A 23092-nucleotide genomic window follows, 5' to 3' on the forward strand; every position below is an offset into this window, starting at 1 on the left:
TATACCCAAGACAATCCTCAGCAAAAAGAACAAAGCTGGAGGCATCATGCTACCTGACTTCAAACTATACCATCAGGCTACAGTAACCAAAATGGCATGGTACTGGTACCAAAAAACAGATATGTAGACCAAAGGAACAGAACAGAAGCCTCAGAAATAGCACCACACTTCTACAACCATCTGATCTTTGACAAACCTGACCAAAACAAGCAATGGGGAAAGAATTTCCTATTTAATAAATGGTGTTGGGAAAACTGGCTAGCCATATGCAGAAAACTAAAACTGGACCCCTTCCTTACACCTTATACAAAAATTAACTCAAGATGGATTAAAGACTTAAACGTAAGACCTAAAACCATAAAAACCCTAGAAGAAAACCTAGACAATACTTCATGACTAAAACACCAAAAGCAATGGCAACAAAAGCCAATATTGACAAATGGGATCTAATTAAACTAAAGAGCTTCTGCACAGTGAAAGAAACTATCATCAGCGTGAACAGGAAACCTAAGAATGGGAGAAAATTTTTGCAATTTATCCATATGACAAAGGGCTAACATCCATAATCTATAAAGAACTTAAACCAATTTACAAGAAAAAAAGCAAACAACCAACCCCATCAAAAAGTGGGCAAAGGATATGAACAGACACTTCTCAAAAGAAGACATTTATGCGGCCAACAAACATATGAAAAAAAGTTCGTCATCACTGGTCATTAGAGAAATGCAAATCAAAACCATAATGAGATACCACCTCATGCCATTAGAATGGCGATCGTTAAAAAGTCAGGAAACAATAGATGCTGGAGAGGATGTGGAGAAATAGGAATGCTTTTACACTGTTAGAGAGCATGTAAATTAGTTCAACCATTTTGGAAGACAGTGGGCAATTCCTCAAGGATCTAGAACCAGAAATACCATTTGACCCAGCAATCCCATTACTGGGTATATACCCAAAGGATTATAAATCATTCTACTATGCACACGTTATGTTTATTGCAGCACTGTTCACAATAGCAAAGACTTGGAACCAACCCAAATGCCCATCAACATCAATAATAGACTGGATAAAGAAAATGTAACACATATACACCATGGAATACTATAAAGCCATAAAACGGATGAATTCATGTCCTTTGCAGGGACATGGATGAAGCTGGAAACCATCATTCTCAGCAAACTAGCACAGGAACAGAAAACCAAACACCGCATGTTCTCACTCGTAAATGGGAGTTGAACAATAAGAACCCATGGACACAGGGAGGGGAACATCACACACAGGGGCCTGTTGTGGGGTGGGGGGCTAGGGGAGAGGTGGCATTAGGAGAAATACCTAATGTAGATGACGGGTTGATGGGTGCAGCAAACCACCATGGCACGTGTATACCTATGTACCAAACCTGCACGTTCTGCTCATGTGTCCCAGAAGCTAAAGTATGATTTTTAAAAAAGTGATGATTTAGGTCTAATCAGTTTGACTCTGTCATTAAGTGTTAGCTTGCTTTAACCCCAGAGGAATACCCAATATAGTATATTGGAATGCTAGGTAAAGATATAACATCTATAACATCTAAGTTAAGTTGCATAAAAACTTAAACTTTCTATGTAATAAAGACAAGAAACTTGAGTTAAGGGTGAAAGAACTGCCAACTCAACAATTTTCTAATAGTTTACTTGTGCCAGTGCTATTAGTGTTGCTTCTGATGTGAACTTTCTCTATGGGACTCTTTTAGTTTACTAGTTCTCTTTGGAAAATAAGATTAGATAAAACCAGAAAGTGTAATCTATAAATCTTCTTCATAGGATACTCCTAAACTATAATAAGTAACAAGGCATGGAAAGTAAACAAACTACTGAGGGTACCATAAGATGATGGGGAACACCCTTCCTGTCCCCAGAATGTTTTGCATATGTTATGTAATGTGTGACTCTCTGTTCAAGAGTGGGTGCCAGTGTTGATTCTTATGTGAAATACAAATAAAATTTGTTTGTACACAAATTACATTTTATAGATATTATATATTTATCTAGAATTTCAATATACTATATTTAGGTACTCTTCTGGGATCAATGAACCCTCCTATCCAGGATGGAGTTAATAACTATTTAATACTACCAGATCAAATTTCATAATTCATAAAACCCTACTAAAGATGTATCAGCCCTCTCAAGCATTGGCATCATGATTCATTATGGATTTCCCAAACAAACTCATTTTGTTCTGTCTAGCTCTCAGAGCTTTAATATCATCTGCCCTCATTTTATCTTGGTGTCTCAGTCCCTATGATTTCTCAACACTCAAGCCTTGTTTCTTTGTCCTCCTTCTCCAACACACAGTGGAATTTTTTTCTAAAACTGTCTTCTTCTTTTCCTGTATTCCTGTTCCAGTTCTACATCTTAAAGTTCCCTCCAATTACGTAAGTCCATACCTCTTCTTTTGTAAAATTGCATTGCTTATTGTGCCATATAAATCATCCATTCATCTGAAAAAACACTCTTAGCCTTCTCCGGCCCCCTTCTCAATCCATTCTTTAGTCTTTAGTATCTATCTTTCATTTGCATAAACAACTCAGTGCTTGCCCATAAGATAAAGTGAAAAATCTTTAATGTGGTTTTACTAGGTATATGGCTAAGCTGTGAGTAACAAAACTCAACATGAGTGACTTAAATTACATAGAAAACAATGTCTTCCCAATGTAAAAGTCTGGGAAAGTCAGCTTTGGACTGAATGGAAGCATTGCTTCCAGTATCAAACAATCCAGCATCCTTCTATGTTGCTGCTTCGTTATTCCTCAGGTTTTGCCCTTGCTCTGCAATCTAAGATGGCTATCCACCCAACCACATTCCAAACAGCAGGATAGAGAAGAAGAGAGAGGTGGCAAAATAGCCTCGCCCTTTAGGAACCCATCTCAGAATTAATGCACCTCACTGCATCATACCATATTGCCCTGAATTAAATAAAAATGCCATACTTAGCCAGCAGGGAGGCTGAAATTTTTAACATTTATTTCAGATGGTAATATCCCCAGCTAAAAATTGGGTATTTTGTTACCAAAAGAAGGGTGAATAGATATTGAGTAAATCCAAGCACTGTTATATAAGGATTGAAAGGCTATCATCAAATTTATGCCTACCTCTCTAGTATTTTCATTCTTTTTACTCTCTCTACTCTAGCAATCATAATTTTTTTTCAATTTATCAGTCTTCTTCTTTTGCCTGAATCACACTATCCTTCTGACTTCAGGTGGTTAACATCAACTCATTTTCACTCCTCATCTGAAGGTCACTTCCTTAGGGAAAACTGCATCCAACTGAGGCTCCTTATTGTAACTCCTTTGATGCATTCCTTATATTTCTATTTGTGTTTAATTATTACATTTTATTAAGCAATCCAATCCATGAAGACAGGTCAGTGTGAAAGAAGTTCAAAGTGCCTTGGAAGTATGTAGAAATGAGAAAGGATTTTCATGAAGAAAATATCATATCATAGAGAAATTCTTATCATAAAGTCAGAACAGACTTTGGTTTGAAAGTTCATTTTGGAAGTTGAACTTTGACCTGTGCAGGTGAAGATGATGGAAAAACAACTACAACAATGCAGCTCATTTATAGGATACGCTGGACTTCACTGGAGAGAAGAAAAAAGCAAGTTTATTTTTTTCTAACTGTAAGTACTGCAAATTCACTGTGAGGATTCATTTTTCACCATCCCTGAAGTAAAAAGACAGGTCCCATAGATTTTTCTAGTTACCTTTAAATAATTGAAATGCCCAACCATTCTCCTGACCCCATAACTTTAGGTCAGCCCAGTATATTTTAATAACATCAAACTACTATCCAATTTAAACTGCTTCCAGGGCCTGGGACACATGACATAGGTAAGGGAAGTTAAGAAGAAAAACTTAGTCTTATATGGGTGGAGGATTATACTGTGGTACCCTCTGAATGGCTGTTTAGTCATTGCTGTTTTCTCTCTCATTGGGTGATTTTATGGATTCTATAGAGATGCTTCTGATGAGGCTCTCCCACTGTAGCTCTCACAATGCTGGCACTGGCTGGCCATTTACAACTCTTCCTCTGTTGAAATAGTTACACGCTTCAATGTGGTTCTCTTGAGTGGAATTTTTTTTAAAAGGCTACACAAAGTTGGATACTTTGTGTGGGGTTCACATCTGCTCCTCAAGAAACACCCACTTAACTTCCTCTAAACCCTGAAACTGAAGCTCAAGCACATGTGATTACTTCTCTGTGTTAAGTCTTTGGGAAGAGGCACCTGCAGCCAGATTCTCTTGTCTTTTTAGGTATGAGTGAGGATGAGTCATGAGATCCTTCAAATTCCAACGAAAATTGGCTGAACTTCCTGAGCCGTTCTTTTGAAGTTTCTTTCACTTGCCCTGAGGTGAGAAGAAAATACCTCTTTACCTCCTTACCTCCATACCTAAAAAGAAAATAGAATTTGGCTGAAGGTACCTCTTCCTGAAGACTTAACACAGAGAAGTAATTGCTTGTGCATGAGCTTCAGTTCCAGAGTTTGGAGGAAATGAAGTGGGTGTTTCTTGGGAAGCAGATCTGGACCCCACAAAGGAATCCAACCTTGTATTAGCCTTATAAAAATCCACTTGAGAGGACGGCATAGAAATTCTGTGCTCCATAAAACAAATGTGGAATCCAGAGCACACTTAAAAATTATCTTCAAAGAAATCTCTCCCCACCTCAGTATTCAAAATTCTTCTGTTATAGCTTACATGTGAGACAGGAGGCAGTTCTAGGATTAGCTTACTGTCTCTTAGCATGTGCTGCAAGGATAACAAAACATCTCACTTTAGGATAAGAGAATATCTAATTCTTTTTGCAATTATGGCCTTTGTGGCCTGAAATAAAACTAAAAGAGAGGCATTCATTTAACATTATATTTTAATTGGGAAAAAGCAAGGTTAATGTATTTTTCAGAATTAGGGAATCTCTGGTTTACTCCTGTTGGTAGGTAACTTAATAACCTATAGATACAAACAAAGAGACAAACAATAAATTGAGTGATTCAGCTAAAAAGGGAGGTTGCGGACTTGAAGATCATTCTTAAGAGTTGAAACTTGGTCCCGTAAGCCAAATATGACCACCACAGCATTTCACTGTGAGATCATTTTTTAAAACACACTATATTACCCATCACACTTTTGTAATCACTTCAAATCTTGAGAATGATAAAATTTGCTGTAGGGACATTTCTATTAGTGACTCTATTATAATGTGATAGAATTGGATGGTCCCACTGGATTTACATAACTCTGCATCTGCTTCAAAAATGATAGAATTCCAGGGTAAAGAAATCATAATTCTGTACAACATCTATTCATAATACAATAAAAAATATATTTTGTGAAGTTCCCGTGCCACACAAAAATAAGAATGCAGTCAATAAGGACAGCATAGTGTCCTCTAATGTAATTTTTTAATTAAGTCATAATCTAGATGAAGGAAAGTGCAATATGAAAAATATTCATAAAATAGACAGATTAATATTAATGTTTTCCTATGAACATCCTTTTGAAGGAACTAACCCTATCATTCAATTCTAAGTCTTAATAAAGCAGAAGGAGTTGGGAAGTCATATGACTTGATTCTACAAGAACCAGTTAGTAAATCTGAGTAAGACTGGCATAGATATGATAATCAAATCCAGATCTATTAATGATACTGCCATGAAAAGCATATAAATATAAAAATAAAAGGACAAGAATAGAGCCCTGAGGGACCACACGTTTTACAGTAACTGTTTCTGATGAACTGCTACCCAATATAGTATGCTGTGTCTGCTGACAAAGATAATTACATTTCAAACCAATTTAATGCTGTCTTAGAAATTCCAACTCACATTTCTGGAAGATCTAACAATATATCACTGTCTACTGTGTCAAAGGTGAGTGATAGATCTAACTTTGAGAGTAGGCAACTGTTTTTTCCCAGCAACTCTCATATATTACTGAACATAAACAGGTAACTTAGTGGGAATCCCAAAATCCATGTTGGAATTTTATCAAATATTAATCATAGATAATTGTGTCTTCAGGCAAAATAGCAAACGTATTTCCATTATTTCTTTTTTTTTCTAAAAGAAATAAGAGCTAGAAAACCTGTGTCAAAATCTAGCAGGTACCTAATTAATAATCTTAAACATTTGTTGAATAAATTTTTATTCATACATGTATACAATTTCAACAGTCAATGAACTAGAGAAGTAAAAGACATATAGAATGTTAGTAGGTTATAATATTCTCCTTCGTAAAATTACATTCTGCCCTCATTTTTCAAGTATGAATAGGGTCAAATAATTCATCAAAGCTGATAAAAAGCAAGATAATATAACTGAATAACAAAGTTTCTCCAAAAATACAGAGAATTTTTGTGTATTTCTTCAATGACTTGTTTTAAGTTAACATTTTTAAGAATAGAAAAGTTAAGAGTTATATATGTAATGAATATGAGTCCATACATTCAGATGTGTGAATAAAAATCATTTCACTATTTTCTTTCAATCAACAACCATCTCATTGAAATATGAAAAAGTCAATTCCACTCATTCTATTGTACTTCCCTTGGCAGGAATGCCATGGTTATCAATCAATGCCAACTGCCACAAAAACATCTGCTTTCCTAATCCTAGTAGTACTTTCAATTTTGCCATTTCTGCTGTCTCAAAGCCCTTCTTTGTACCTAGTAGCCACTTCTGCATCTTCCTGAAACAAGTTCCCTGAACCAAATTCCTAGCTATTTTCTGCCCTGACCCTATCCACAGCAGAGGTATGGCTATTACAAAGTTGTTATCAACATTCACGTACATGACTTTGTGTGAATGTAAGTCTTCTTTAGTCTCAGGAACATGGGTAAAATTGGTATTGCTGACTCATGTGGTAGGTATATATTTAACTGATTAAAATTTGCCAATCTATTTCCAGGCTAACTGTATCATTTTGCATTCTCAGCAGCAATGTATGAAAATTATGGTTGTTCCACATCTTTACCACACTTGATACTGTATTGTTTATTTTAGCCATTCTAGTAGGTGTGTAGTGGTCATTTCATTAGAATTTTTCTAATGGATAATAATGTTGAATATATTTTATGTAATTATTTTTCGCACTTATAACTCTTTGGTGAAGTGTCCAAGTTTTTGTCTATTTACTTAGAGACAGAGTCTCACTCTGTCACCCAGGCTGGAGTGCAGTGGCATGATCTCGGCTCACTGCAACCTCCGCCACCCGGGTCCAAGCAATTCTCCCGTCTCAATCTGCCTAGTATCTGGGACTACAGGCATGCACCACCACGCCCGGCAAATTTTTTGTATTTTAGTAGAGATGGAGTTTCACCATGTTGGCCAGGGTGGTCTTGAACTCCTGAGCTCAGGCAATCTGCCCACCTCAGCCTCCCAAAGTGCTGGAATTACAGGTGTGAGCCACCACACTCTGCCCTTAATTAGGTTATTTTCTTATTATTGAGGTTTAGGAATTCCTCATATTTGTCAGAGACATGACTTGCAAATATTTTCTCTCAATCTGTAGCTTGTCTTTTTATTTTCTTGATAGTGTCTTTGGCAAAAAAAAAAGTTTTTAGTTTAAAATAAGTCCAATTTTCCAAAAATTTTTCTCGTGAATCATGCTTTTCATGTCATTTCTAAAATTTCTTGGCCTAACCTCAGAGGAAAAAGATTGACTCCTATGTTTTCTACTAAAAGTTTTATAGATTCATGTTTTAAATATAGATCTACGATCCATTTTGTGTTAACTCTTTTGTAAGGAATGAAGTTTAGGTCTAGGTTTATGTGTTTTCAAATGGATGACCCATTGTTCCAACATTATTTATTTAAAAGGCTCATCTTTCTCCATTTAAGATGCTTTTGCATCTTTAACATTAATCAAATGGCCATATTTTGTAGGTCAAAATTTTTATTCTCTATATAGTTCCCTTTTTTTATTCTTTATATAGTTCCCTTGATTCATGTATCTATCTCTTTGCCGTTACTACACAGTCTTTATTACTGTCCATGACGGATATTGATCAATTATTTTTTAATCAAGTAAGTTCGCTTAACAACACGTTTTCTTTGGGCAATTGGTGCTATCAAACCCCTTAGTGAAAAGAAGCTTTTATTTGGTTGAGATGGGGGGAAATGGCTAGTGTGGTAAAGAATGTGCATATGGTACCTGGCCTCCAAGATTAGGGCAAAGAGTCCATCTAGGAGAAGTTAGTGGATACTGAGGACCAATATTGCTCACCTGAAAATGGATGTTAGTCATATTCTGCAGAGTTTGAATCTATTTATATGCAGTGTAATTCTTATGAAATACTGAAGGACACCCCATGCAGATATCTGTAACTATTTTCTACGTAATTCTTTTTTGGAACTATTTCCTGAAACTTCTAGCTGTCTCAGTTTCCCTGAATTCCAGTTTCCAGCCCCAACTCAGCAGGGCCAACAGACTCTATTTAGGTTTCCCTCGCTGTGCTCATAATCTAGAAACACCCACTGAGCAGAAAACTTGGGTGACATTGGGGCTCGCCATCTTTGTTTTGCTTTTCTCAGAGTTAAGAGTCCATTGTCATTGTTACACGAAACAGTCACTCCATGTATTTTTTTACTTGCTTGTTGTTTACAGTAGAAGATTAAGTCTAATACTTAAATCATTATTATAGCTGGAAGCAGTATTCCATTTTTTAAAAAATGTTTAACTCCTTTGAATAATATTCAGTTGGGCCTGTCTATTTATGTGAATAACAAATAAAACTATATTAATATTTGCATACAGATGTTTGTGTGAACATAAGATTTTACCATGTGATTGCTAGGTATAGTAAGGATATGGTAACTTTCTAGGGAACACTTGTAAAGTGATTGTACCATTTGCAGTTTTACCATCAATGGATGAGATTTCCATTTGCTGCTCCCATCTTCATGGTTTGTCGGTTTTTGTCTTTACTTATTGTTTCTGTTCTATGAGATTTGACTTTAGTTTGTGTTTCCCTAGCAACTAATGATGTTGAACATCATTAGTTGAAATGCTGAAATCATCATTCTCAGTAAACTATTGCAAGGACAAAAAACCAAACACCACATATTCTCACTTATAGGTGGGAATTGAACAATGAGAACACATGGACACAGGAAGGGGAACATCACACTCTGGGGACTGTTGTGAGGTGGGGGAGAGGGTAGGGATAGCTTTAGGAGATATACCTAATGCTAGATGACGAGTTAGTGGATGCAGCACACCAGCATGGCACATGTATACATATGTAACTAACCTGCACATTGTGCACATGTACCCTAAAACTTAAAGTATAATAATAATAATAATAAAAGAAACAGAGTCTTGCTCCGTCGCCCAGGCTGGAGTGCAGTGGCACGATCTCAGCTCACTACAACCTCCACCTCCCTGGTTCAAGCAATTCCCCTGCCGCAGGCTCCCAAGTAGCTCTGATTACAGGAGCATGCCACCACACCTGGCTAATTTTTTTGTATTTTTAGTAGAGACGGGGTTTCACCATGTTGGCCAGACTGGTCTCAAACTCCTGATCTCAGGCAATCTGCCCACCTTAGCCTCACAAAGTGCTGGGATTACAGGTGTTAGCCACCACGCCCAGCCTGCAATGCATTTTTAGTCATGGATTGGTGTTGAATTTGGTCAAACATTTTTCCTGCATCTGTGAAGATTGGAGTATGCGGGTAAATGTTTAACAACTGACAGTTATTCTGGAAGACAGAAAGCTATAAACAGCGCTGCTGTTAACATTCATATGTAAGTTTTTTTTTTTTAAGTATCTGTCTTCAATTCACTACAGTTTTCTTTGAATTAGTGTTAATATGGTGTGGTTTTTTAATGCTTTTGCATTCAACCTATTTACATTTTTATATGTTTGTAGGCATCACAAAGCTGTGTCTTGCTTTTTATTAATCTATCTGGAAAAAAATCAGAAAAGAAAATTCAATTGAGTTACTTAAACCATTTGCATTTAAGATTTTACTGGTATTTTTAGTTTGAATCTACCAAATAGCTATTTGTGTGTTATGATTATCACGTTTTCCTTGTACTCCTCCTGTCCTGCCTCCTTTTGGATTAATGTTATATGTTGTATGATTCCACTTTATGTTCTTTGTTGACATATTAGCTATACTATTTGTATGGGTTTCTTTAGAGTTGATAAAATACATCTTTAGCTATCACAATCTACCTTCAAGTAGTCATGTAGCACTTAACATAGAGCACAAAAACCTTAAAACAATATACTTCAACTACCATACCTCCCTCTTGGACTTGGTTTTATTGCCGTATATTTGTTTCCATCTATTTTACAAACTCCACAATATTTTTCATTATTCATTATTTTTCCTTTGAACTGTCAATTATCCTCTAAAGTAATTTTAAACAATAAATAATTATATTTACCCATATAGTTATCATTTCTAATGACCTTCCCCTTTACGTAGATTTATATTTCCATCTGATATTATTTTTCTTCTGCATGAAGGACTTCTTTTAACATTTCTTCATTCAAAAATGAAGGCAAAATTGACTCTTTAAAATATACAACAACTCAAAACCTACTGTCCAATAAACATATAAGGCAAGCCACATATGTAATTGTTAATCCATAATACCTACATTAAAATGGTAAAAACGGGTAAAATTAATTTCAGTAATGTATCTTGTTTAATGCAATATATTCAAAATATTATTATTTCAATAAATAATTATTAAAAATAACAACAGGCTGGGCTCAGTGCCCCCTCCCTTAATCCCTGCTTTGAAAGACCAAGGTGGGAGGAATGCTTGAGGCCAGGAGTTTAAGACTAGCCTGGGCAACATAGCAAGACACCATCTTAAAATTAAAAGAAAAAAAATTGCTGGAAATGGTGGCATGTGCTTGTAGTCCCAGCTACTAAGAAGACTGAAGTGGTAGGATCACTTGAGCACAGGAGATTAAGGCTGCAGTGAGTTATGATTGCACCACTACACTCCAGCCTGGATGATAGAACAAGAACTTGTTTCTACAAATAAATAAATAATACATTAATAATATGAATAATAAATTGTACAATGTTTTTGTACTACTTCTTCAATATCTGATGAGATATTATACTTACAGCATATCTTAATTTGGACTGTTTACATTTTAAATGCTCAAAAGTCCCAGACAGGTAATGGTAACTGTTTTTGGGCATCAAGGATATAAACTATTATAATCAGCTAAAACAACTATGGTCATTTTTGTTGGCTGAAAATAGAAACCATAGGCAAAGTAGAAAGTAACCAATAGATATTTGTAGGCAACTAACAAAGTGTATTACACGAACCTCATATGTCCTTTTTTCATGAATTCTTAGTTCTCATAATTATAATAATTATCCCATCTTGAATTAAATTAAATTAACTAAATTTAATTTAATTGGATTTATGATGCCCAAAATATTGATTTTAGGACTATGAGAGATAGAATCAGCTGGCCAGGCTTGAAGCAATGGAGATTGCCACCTCTTTTCTTAGTTTATAATATGAAAAAAAACTGAACCAATTATCCAGGTACTATATGTAGCTGGTACCTGGGGCAAACCTCTCATGAAATGTTTGGGGGCAACTGAATCTGTGTGGCTTTAACACAGATCTTCTCCTCATGATCTGTCTCTTGATGACATCCAATACCCTATGAATCCTTTCTCCAAGGTCTTCCAAGCAACTACGTGCAGCTTGAGCACACCAAACCTAAAATCTGAAAATCAAAATGCTCCAAAATCTGAAACTTTTTGAGCACCAACAAGGCACCACACATGGAAAATTCCACACATAAGTATATAACACAAACTTTGCTTAATGCACCACATTTAAAATATATTGGCCAAGTTGGGAGGATTGCTTAAGGCCAGGAGTTCAAGACCAGCCTGGGCAACATAGCAAGACCCTACCTCTACAAAAAATAAAGTTAGCTGGGTGTGGTGCCACGTGCCTGTAGTCCTAGCTGCTCAGGAGGCTGAGGCAGAAGGATGGCTTAAACTCAGGAGTTCAAAGCTGCAGTGAGCTATGATTGTGCCACTACACTCCAGCCTGGATAGAAAGACACCCTGTCTGGAAAAGAAAAAGAAAAAGAAAACAAAAATATATTGTATAAAATTACTTTCAGTCTGTATGTATAAGGTGTATATGAAACATGAATGAATTTTGTTTAGATATGCGTCTTATCCCCAAAATATTTTATTACATAGATATAAATATTATAAAATCTGAAAAAAATTGAAGTCTGAAACAATTCTGGTCCCAAGCATTTCAGATAAGGGATACTAGACCTGTATAAATTATTTGGATTCCTCAAGTCCTTTGGTTAGCCCTTGTACTAACCATATACACTAATATTGGGAGAGTTTTAACATTAATTTTTTTTTTTTTGGAGACGGAGTTTCACTCTGTTGCCCAGGCTGGAACGCAGTGGCACGATCTCAGCTCACTGCAAGCTCCACCTCCCAGGTTCAGCCATTCTCCTGCCTCAACCTCCCTAGTAGCTGGGACTACAGGCGCCCGCCACCATGCCCAGCTAATTTTTTGTATTTTTAGTAGAGATGGGGTTTCACCGTGTTAGCCAGGATGGTCTTGATCTCCTGACCTCATGATCCACCTGCCTCGGCCTCCCAAAGTGCTGGGATTACAGGCGTGAGCCACTGCACCTGGCCAACATTAAATTTTGACTGGAAGGTTTGGTCTTTTTTGCACCTTTTTCCAGAATGTGTTTTGCCTTTTTCATATTCTTGTTTCCTTTTTATATCCTATTCCAACTTTTATAAAAAATGGTCTCTATATATGACCATTGGTCTAGTGGTAAGGTGAAGAGAAAATATTTACCTGTCTTATAGACCTCCTGCCAACCTGAAACAATGTTTCCATTCTGGAACCTGCTGCCTTGGAAAGAATGAAAGTCTGAAACTTTAATATTCCCAGGAGTCTAGTAGATTTTCCAATAAAATATTTCCCCTCACAGCCAGAACTATCTAGGCTGTATATTTAAATACCTAAATAGTTAATCAACATTGTTCAACAAGATAACCCGTAGACATGAATCTCTTAACACTAGCAGATATTTAGGTAAGAAAACTTGAGATCTGATATAGAAGCAGATGAAATGGCACATAGAAAGTTATTCTCTAACATTCTTCCTCTTCTAATTCTATTTTTAGAAAAAAATAACATATATCTTTTTCTAAAAGTACATGAAGAAATAATTCATAAATAAATTTCTGTGCTCAATTACTTCTTCTTATACTGCCATATTTGGAAGATTGTATGACTGATTTGGCCACTGAAAACATATTGACTTGTATCTAAATCCCAATTCCAACATACACTAGTTCTGTGACTTGGGAACATGTCTGTATCTCTTTACACGTTTTTTCATATGTGTAACATATATAATGGATTATAAATAATGTGGATATAATACAGGAATAATAGCATTAAATTATATCTCATTCATAAAGTAGGCAGCACAGTGCTTGATACAGAGAGACCAATAAATGTCATCTCTGGGTCTGTTCTGGTTTGGTTGCCTGTTTGATCTCTTGACAAGAGGTCATTTTTTTTCCAATTGCTTTTGTGTGTGTGTTTTATATTTTTATTTTAATGTTAGAAATTGTGTGTAGAAGAGCAGTAGAGAGTAAAGTAAGTAGAACTTATGGCCAAAAAAAGACATGACTTTTCTTTGGTTAGGCTATCAGTGTCAGCGGTCTAGTCAATGTAGTCATCAGTTGAGCTAGGTTTGGGATTTGTTACTGGCATAATTTTTCTTGTTATTGGTAGAGTATAGCAGTGATTTCAACTTTTTCCAGCAGTGGGCTGCTGCTTTCTTGTACTTATTGGGTGGTCTGGGGTGCCAGGGGATCATTCTCAGCATTCTTGCTTCACCTTAAGCTTTCAGAAGACAAGTAATTCCTGTACTACAGAGGTGGTCTTTTCTTACATTCTTCCACATTTTTTTCCCTCAGTGTCACACTGCTGTTGCTTGATAATTGGGACAAGTATAATGGTGAAGCCAGGGATTTTCTTAGTTCTTCTGCTCATACCTCAGTTTTAGACAAATCCTGTATGCTAAAACTCCTTTTGTTTCTACCTCTGCCTCAGGAAAAGTTGATGTTTTCCTGCACCCTGGGCGTCAGAGGGTCTCCTGACTCCTCTGCAGTGGCTTAGACTTAAGACATCTCCTTTAAATGACAGACACTTCCAGGAAGTACTTGAAGTTGGTGCTTGAGCACCACCAAATAGTCCTTTCTCAAGTCTTTTGCTTTGCTCCCATTTTTTCATTGACACCCAATGGAATACTATGAAAAAGACCTGGAGAAATGTATGTGGACTACCCATATGCCTGAGGTGCCCAGGGATTCTACACTGTTATGTTAGCCCACACTCAGTTCTTAAGAATCTGTTAAAATTTTTGTTGTTTTCTTCTTACTCACTTCTATGGTGGCTTCTCCTTTCACCCATTCTCTGCCAAATATGAAACAGTTTGTGTGAACCTTCTCTGTTGGAAGGTCTTGTCACCCTTCGGAAATCAGCTCATTTGGTTGCTTTGTAATCTCAGCTCTTTAATGCCTTACTCAAATTATGATTTTTATATATTATGTTGATTTGGTTTTGTTTTGTTGTTATCTTGTGGCTTACTACATCTTAATGGAAACACCTAATATGAAGCATTTCTGATCTGTGATGGAAATGACTAAGTAGATTATTTATAGAGATATAACATGTTATATGATGCTTTATACATGCAAGATGCTCAATAAATATTTAAAATCAAACTCAATTGTATAGGGGACTTCAATTCAGAAGCTGAACTTTTGTAATTCCAACTAGACTTTCATTCTATAATTCAAAAAATTGAATTAAACTATTTATAGTAACCGTACATGATCAATAAAAGCTTATTTTACATACCCACATATGCAAAGTATAATATTTAAATAAGTTTTTAGTGGAGAAAATACAAAGTAAGACTTTATTATCAGTATTTTGATTCAATTGCAGAACTTAAAAAAAAAAACTCTAAGTCTATATTTGAAAGAGTAAATACTTTGTGGAAAAGCATTTAAAAATTATAATAAATTAACAGTTAATTTTCCAATGTTTTATACTTTTTGAACAAATATTAAAAGTCAAAACCTAATCTGTTGGATAAAAATAATAACCTAAAGCATTTTAGAATCCTTTGTCAATATATGCATACTCAGAGCCTTTCTGAAACTTAGATTAATGTTTACTCACAGTATTTATCACTAAGGTATGTTGGAATAACATTGGAGCTAAAAAAAGGGATAAATACAGAATAGCATTTGCATAAGAAGTATTCTTATCAAAATCAAAAATAATATTAAAATTGATATTTATTACCCATCATAATTGAAGTAGAAATGACACAGGATTTTTCTTAGCCACTTTGCCAGCCAGAGACCTCCAGTCAGCAATGCTCCCGCCCAGGCCTCACTTGGCCCCGGGTTCATGACAGGAGGCATCCCACCAGCTTGGCTTGCCAGGCAAAGTTTGGCTTGTGCTCCAGTGCAGATCCCACAGATGCTGCAACTGCACACTCAGCCCCTGGCTGCAGGGGATGTGTGGGTGAGCTAGTGTGAGGTCTGGCTGGTCACTGCAAGTGCTGGCACAGGAGCAGGCTCTGTGCAGGGCTTGTGGCTGGACCAGGCATGTCACAAGTGACTCCCATGGTAGACTCCAGTGTCCAGACAAGGGAAATATGGTGGCACCCAAACAAGGAAGCCCACAACCCTGAAGCCCCAGAGAGGGTGCTACAGCATGCTAATAGCTCTTTTAGTCCTGTCATCCACAGCCTCATGGACAGCAGTGTGTTAACAGCTCTGTCAGTCCCATCACTCCACTCTGGCCCATGGCTCCGAGAATAGATTGGCCCCACCACTGCTTCCCATCACATGGGGTGAGTGCCCTTCACCAGCAGAGGGCAGAGGGCCACAATGTTACAGTCTTCTTTGTAATTCCTGTGTTTGGTGGGTCCTGAGTTTTTGTCCCTCATCAAAGAAGAATGAGGTTACACTGATGAAGAGTGAGGAGGGAGGAGAAGAGTTTTACTGAGTGATGAAACAGCTTTCAGCAGAGAGGGGATGTGAGGGTAGTCCCCCACCTAAAGTTGTGTGGTCAGTCTCCCAGTGTGGCTGGGTCTGGGGCTTTTATGGGCCCAGAATGGGAGAGTGCATGCTGATTTGCTTGTGAGTAGGCAAAAAAGGCTAAAACAAAGGCACTACTCAAAGGTGGACATGACAGTGTGAAAACCAGTCAGGGAAGAGTAGGTATATGTAAAATAGGTGAAGGGTGGGGATCAGTCAGAGGAAAGTGCACCAAATGGGAAGCGAGGTTCTCAATCTGGCCTGTGGATTTACCCAGAACTTGTAGCTTGGCTTATAGGCTTTAAGCTGTCTTTGGTTTGAAGGTGGGATTTTACCAGGGACCCTCCCCCATCTGCCTAGGCATTTGACTGCCTCCTGCCACTGTCAGAATGTTCTTAACTAAATTTCTCTTGGATTGTATTATGATATAATGCCTAAAAGATACATTTTTTAAAAACCTATAACTCAGCAAAAGCTATACAAGTAGTGCTGAGCAGCATATCATGAAGTCACATCTTGGCTGCTGTCAAAGGCCTAGAGAAAAAAACTTGGTAATACCACTTCACAAATATTTGATCAAGGGTTTCTCAACCTTGTCACTATCATTGACATTTTAGATATGATAATTGTTTGGGAGATGTTCTGTTCATTGTAAGCTTTTTAGCAGCATTCCTGGCCTTTCCTCAGTAGATGCCAATAGCACCCATCGAATTGAAAAAATCAAGTATTGCCTAATGTCTTTTATGTAGGGGAGGAGGGACAAAATCACTCTTGGCCAAGAACTATTACCTAACTCTATCCACTGGTACTGGCACTAGTTTAACCTGAAGCATAAATCCAAAGGTATGGATTTTCAATTTTTTAGAGTCTCAAACTCTGAAAGCTAAAATTATCATAGTGCCTAATGAGCTTGATATGGTTTGGCTATGTCCCCACCCAAATGTCATCTTGAATTGTAGGTCTCACAATCCCCATGTGTCTGGTGGGAGGTAATTGAACCATAAGGATGGTTACCTCCATGCTGTTCTCATGATAATGAGTTCTTATGAGATCTGATGGTTTCATATGGGGCTTCCCCCACCCTGCCCTTCACTCTGCACTTCTCTCTCCTGCCACCACATGAAGAAGGACATGTTTGCTTCCTCTTCCACCATGGCTAAGTTTCCTGAGGCCTCCCCAGCCGTGCTGAATTGTGAATCAGTTATGCCTCTTTCCTTTATAAGTTACCCAGTTTTTGGTATGTCTTTACCAGCAGCTTGAGAATGGACTAATATGGTAAATTGGTACTGGTAGAGTGGGGCGCTGCTGTAAAGATACCCGAAAATGTGGAAGTGACTTTGGAACTGGGTAACGGACAGTAGTTGGAACAGTTTGGAGGGCTCAGAAGAAGAGAGGAAAATCTGGTAAAATTTGGAACTTCCTAGAGACTTGGGGTGCTCAGAAGACAGGAAGATGTGGGAAAGTTTGGAGCTTCCTAGAGACTTGTTGAATGGCTTTAACCAAATGCTGATAGTGATATGGACAATAAAGTCCAGGCTGAAGTGGTCTCAGATGGAGATGAGGAACTCATTGGGAACTCATTGGGAGGCAAAGGTGATTCTTGTTATGCTTTAATAGAGAGACTGGCAACTTTTTGCCCCTGCCCTACAGATATGTGGAACTTTGAAATTGAAAGAGATGATTTGGGGGATCTAGTGGAAGAAATTTCTAAATGGCAAAGTGTTCAAGAGGAAGCAGAGCACAAAACTTTGGAAAATTTAGGCCAGGTATGGTGGTTCATGCCTGTAATTCCAGCACTTTGGGAGGCTGAGATGGGTGGATCATGAGGTCAGGAGATCGAGACCATCCTGGCTAACACGGTGAAACCCCATCTCTACTAAAAATACAAAAAATTAGCCGGGCGTGGGGGTGGGCGCCTGTAGTCCCAGCTACTCAGGAGGCTGAGGCAGGAGAATGGCGTGAACCCGGGAGGCAGAGCTTGCAGTGAGCCGAGATCGCACCATTGCACTCCAGCCTGGGTGATAGGCAAGACACTGTCTCAAAAAAAAAAAAAAAAAAAAAAAAGTTTGGAAAATTTGTAGCCTGACAATGTGATAGAAAAGAAAAACCCATTTTCTGGGGAGAAATTCAAGCTGGCTACAGAAATTCACATAAATAACAAGGAGCCCAGTGATAATCACCAAACAATGGGGAAAACGTCTCCAAGGCAAGTCAGAGACCTTCATGGCAGATCCTCCCATCACAGACCTAGAGGCCTAGGAGAGAAACATGGCTTCCTGGGCTGGATCCAGGGCCCCCTGCCATGTGTAGCCTAGGTACTAGATGTTCTGTGTCCCAGCTGCTCTAGCCATGGCTAAAAGGAGCCAAGGTACAGCTCAGGCCATGGCTTCAGAGGGTATAAGCTCCAAGCCTTGGCAGCTTCCATGTGGTGTTGAGCCTGTGGGTGCACAGAAGTCAAGAATTGAGGTTTGGGAACCTCCGCCTAGATTTCAGAGGATGTATGGAAATGCCTTGATGTCCAGCCAGAAGTTTGCTTCATGGTCAGCGTCCTCATGGAGAACCTCTGCTAGAGCAGTGCAGAAGGGAAATGTGGGGTTGGGACCACCACACAGAGTCCCCACCGGGGTACTGCCTAGCAGATCTGTAAGAAGAGGGCCACTGTCCTCCAGACCCCAGAATGGTAGATCTGCCAACAGCTTGCACCATGTGCTTGGAAAAGCCACAGACACTCAATGCCAGCCCATGAAAGCAGGTGGGAGGCAGCTGTATCCTGCAAAGCTACAGCAGTGGAGCTGCCCAAGGCTGTGTAAGTCCACCTCTTGCATTAGCATGACCTAGATCTGAGACATGGAGTCAAAGGAGATCATTTTGGAACTTTAAGGTTTAATGACTGTCCTATTGGATTTCAGACTTGCACGGGTCCTGTAGACCCTTCATTCTGGCCAATTTCTCCAGTTTTGAATGATTATATTTGCCAAATGCCTGTATCTCATTGCATCTAGGAAGTAACTAACTTGCGTTTGGTTTTGTAGGTTTATGAGCAGAAGGGACTTGCCTTGTCTCAGATGAGGCTTGGACTGTGGACTTTTGAATTAATGCTGAAATGAGTTAAAACTTTCGGGAGGGCATGATTGGTTTTGAAATATGAGGACATGAGATTTGGGAGGTGCCAGGGATGGAATGATATGGTTTGGCTGTGTCCTCACCCAAATTTCATCTTGAATGGGAATTCCCATCATCTCCACGTGTCAAGGGAGGGACCCGGTGGGAGGTAATTGAATCATGGGGATGGTTACCTCCATGCTGTTCTCATGATAGTGAGTTCTCATGAGATCTGATGGTATTATAAGGGTCTTCCCTCCCACACCCCTTTGCTCTGCACTTCTCTCTCCTGCCACCATATGAAGAAGGATGCATTTGCTTCCCCTTCTGCTATCATTGTACATTTCCTGAGGCCTCCCCAGCCATGCTGAACTGTGAGTCAATGAAACTTCTTCCCTTTATAAACTATCCAGTCTTGGGTATGTCTTTATTAGCAGCGTGAGAATGGACTACTACAGAGCTATATATTCAAATATGTCAAAATGTACATACTGATATTTTAGGAAAATCCATAGGATATTCACTGAGAGGAAATTAATACGATACAGCCTTCACTTAGATTTTTCTCAGGTTGCTTCTACAAATCTGAATGTAAGTAGCAACATAAAACTTGGGCATTTACATGGAGAGCATAGTACTAGAGAATCCAGGTCTCTTAAGGCATGCACATGTTGTACAATTACCTAGGTTGCATTAATTATGCCATTTCTTGAGTAACACATAATTTAGGATTATAAAGACCTATAGACATTTGGTTTCCATGTAATTTGACTTTACTGTTCAAAGTTCAGGGAACTTCTTTTGTTGTGCTATGAAAAACAAAATGAAAGTTGGGATTTATAAAATCAATACTGAAATTAGAGCAGCAAAACCATATACAAGATGGTAAGTGACAGATACTTAAACAACCAAAGAAAATCAAAACATCCTTCCCTTTCATGGCATCACAACATTTCTATCATTTCACACCAGTCTTAATTGTCTTCTCAGTTAACTTTCCTCCACCTTTCTCTGCCTTTTATAGAGAAGTTTTCTCAGTCAAACTAATTCCTAGACTTTTAAAAAGGTGAAATGGAGAGCCAGCAGAGAAGGAATGAACCACAGAGGCTTGATGTGGACAGGAGACAAAGCCTATCTATAGGTGAAGCTGACATAATAAAATCACAAGAGACAAAGAAGGGGAGGGAGGTCAGGAGGAAGATGAAAATAGTCTTCCAAAACTAGGATTAGAGATGATTTGGATGGGACTTGGAAAATAACAGGTTTTGAGCCAATGAGGAGTGTGAGAAACTTGGAAGGGGGGACAAGAGGTACACAAGAACAATTGCAAAGTGTTGGAATTAGGTCTATAAAGCTTTTGAAAGACATGAGCTAAAACACTGAATTTTATGTTTTATTACTTCTTCTCACTTTTACTTTGTTCCTTTAAATGTATTCCCTGTAGAATCATTAAATTTAACTTTTTAACAATGAAATCTAGGACTTATTAATAACTAATTTACATTGCTGGAATTTCTACCTTGTGGTAAATGAAACAATATCAGTTAAAATTTTTGAATATTAAGTCACTGAGAGATGAAATCATTCCTTCAGTGAGAATTCCCTAAATGTGGATAGTAGGACAGTTTCCTTAGCCCTCTCCCACTTTCCCTAGTGGCATTGACTTAACTTTGGCACTCAGGAAAAACCACCATCTGGAAACACATGCAGGGTAGTCCTATTATAGAGCAGTGCTGAAGAAAATTAGAAGCCACGCCAGTGTTCCCAGGACAGCAACTCAGTCGATATCCTCTTGATTCCATATAACACTATTCAGTTATTTATGGCATTCCAATGGATCCCCTGCTGCTTGCTTGATAAACCTTTGTTAATCTAAATTAGTCAGTGTTGACGTAAGCCTAGTTCTTGACCTGTGGGTCAGAGAAGGATATTAATTATGCCTAAACTTTGATACCTGTCTGTCAAGTGCCCTCTGTTTTTATATGAGCCTCAATTCTGCTGAAACAATGGAATGTTTATATTTGTAATACATCACAAGAACATTTCACTAAACTCTTTGATAGCAGCATAATTGTGTGTTACATTTTAAAATAAGGCTGAGTTTATACTTCTGCTTTATACTGGGATCTTAAAGATGATGGTTACTATATTGAATGACAAATCATTATCACCCAGGACCGGAAATATAAATAAAGAAACAAGAAATAGTAATGAGGTAGAAATGACAATGTTGCAATGTCATCTGCATATATAATTTCTCCAATACAAGTAAGAGAGCCACTCACGAGGGTGTTCAGATGGTTAATTATCTGTTAGCTTCTTGAAGTAAAATCCTATGCCAACTGGTGTAATAGTCATAGCATGCAGATAGAGCAAGTCAAAAATTGTATCTGATGACGTCCTATAAAAATGGCAAGCACATATTTTGCTAATTTAATTTGAGTTTATGGTTTATATGCTTTTGAAAAATAAAATCTTTATTTTTCACCTCAAAAAGTCACCCACTCTTCCTAAGCAGAAAATTATTAAAGAAATGCAAGCCATTTCACACTTCGGCACTAATATTTCACTTATGTAATATGTTCGCAAATTTGGGGCATTTCACCATTCAGGATATGGCTAGTAGGCTTTTTATTTCCTCCGTTTCTTTTAGAGATAGGGTGGTTATGTTTGTTTGTTTGTTTACTTTTAGTTTATTGGGGGGCTTTATTGTTTCCTCCAAATATGAGACTCTGTGAATGTAGAGACTAAAACCAGTAGAAAAAGATTGGTTAAAGAAATTTGCTCTTATTTGTTCAATATAATTTTCACAAAACATATACTATAAATATTTTAAAACTTTTTTGAAAAGTGTTTTATCCATATGTTTTTATATATGTTTAAGATTAATTTGTAACAGATTGGCTTTGTTTATATATGTGGCATCTCCCGTGATTCTCAGGCTCCCTCAATTGTGTTTGCAAAATGTATTTCCATAATGCTCAGAATCTTGTACCCACAAAAGACAAAATTCAACCAAATGTTTATTTCACTTCACCCCAACCCCCACCTCCCCCACCACTGATTTCTGCCTTAGGACTCAATAAATTTAAAATTCCAGAGGTTCTCAATAGGAGCAGAATTTTCCTATGGAGATATTTTAAATTTCATATATTTGTCTTCTGACCTAGCTCCAATCTGAGATTTCTAATAAAGGTAATATCTGTTATACATATATATATTTTTATATATACATATATATTTATATATATATATACACACATACATATATATGTACCTATATACATACATATATATGTACCTATATACATACATATATATACATATATACATATATATGTGTGTGTATATATATACACACACATATATATGTATATATATGTATGTGTGTATATATACACATATAATTTTATTCAGAGAAGCTGTATCTAGACATGATTTGAATGTTACAAGCAACAGAAAGCACTTCTGACCTATTTAACCAGAGAAGACATTTACTGATATTACATTGACATGTTCACAGTCTGATAAGCATCTCAGAAATGGACAAACCAAAAACAGCTAGGCAAGAGCAAGAGCAGCAGCAAAGTCATACCCCAAAATCCAAACCTCAGAGAAGACTCCTGGCCCATGAGTACCAGATGCTACCCCTGCACTGCCGCTGTAGCTGCCTCTGGGCACTCTGCATGGCACTGACCCTGCCTTCTCTGATGCCCCTGAAATATGAATGATGTTGATGCTAGGCCACCATCTATCCTGAAAATGGATTCTCACCCTTGCTCATTTGTTTTCTAGTTCCTAACTCAGAATATGGGGTGATGCCACCAATTGT

The 23092-nt window shown here is 37.6% G+C and overlaps 1 long non-coding RNA gene across 1 annotated transcript in view; it reads right to left on the bottom strand.

The window, feature by feature from the left end:
• The window catches only part of LOC129397743 (uncharacterized), a 155516-nt gene that overhangs the window by 29577 nt on the left and 102847 nt on the right, over nt 1-23092 (bottom strand). The gene's annotated exons all lie outside the window — the stretch shown is intronic.

This window comes from Pan paniscus, chromosome 4 (assembly GCF_029289425.2).
Source record: "Pan paniscus chromosome 4, NHGRI_mPanPan1-v2.0_pri, whole genome shotgun sequence".
Taxonomy (NCBI): domain Eukaryota; kingdom Metazoa; phylum Chordata; class Mammalia; order Primates; family Hominidae; genus Pan; species Pan paniscus.